Source organism: Myotis davidii, unplaced genomic scaffold (assembly GCF_000327345.1).
Source record: "Myotis davidii unplaced genomic scaffold, ASM32734v1 scaffold684, whole genome shotgun sequence".
Classification (NCBI taxonomy): Eukaryota; Metazoa; Chordata; class Mammalia; order Chiroptera; family Vespertilionidae; genus Myotis; species Myotis davidii.
In genome coordinates, this window is record NW_006295564.1 from 1,804,187 (window position 1) to 1,804,619 (window position 433).

The window sequence follows — 433 nt, forward strand, 5'->3', positions numbered from 1 at the left end:
ATGCAGGAGCCAAAAAACATCTTGGAGAACAAAGTTTATGTCAAGGTTATTTGGGGATCCTATATTTACCCCTACTTGCTCTTTGGCTATCTGAAAGCGATCCATTGAGGCTGTTCTGTTTTTTAATAACAGCTTTATTGAAGTATGTCACATGGCATCAAATTCACCCTTTAAAGTGTACAATTCACTGTTTTCAGCAGATTCACAAAATTGTGCAGCATCACTGCCCTGCATTCCAGTTTGGGCTTTTAACTTGAGGGGAATCTAAGCGCGCTTTTCCTTTATCTGGACAGAGCCACCAGGCCTGGTGGCGGTGATTCCGCTGAGTCACTGTGGGCAGGCCGGCAGCCTGCTGTCATTCCCAGGAGAAGCCAGCGGCCACCTGGGCTGCAGCGAGTGGGCACCCAGGCCGGCGTCTGCTGCCCCCTAGCGA

General features: G+C 49.7%; 1 protein-coding gene and 1 pseudogene across 12 annotated transcripts in view; both read left to right on the plus strand.

Annotated features, from left to right (window-relative positions):
• The window catches only part of MAPT (microtubule associated protein tau), a 79,998-nt gene that overhangs the window by 32,647 nt on the left and 46,918 nt on the right, over positions 1 to 433 (plus strand). The gene's annotated exons all lie outside the window — the stretch shown is intronic.
• Positions 1 to 433, plus strand: part of LOC102757550 — a 24,928-nt pseudogene that overhangs the window by 17,905 nt on the left and 6,590 nt on the right.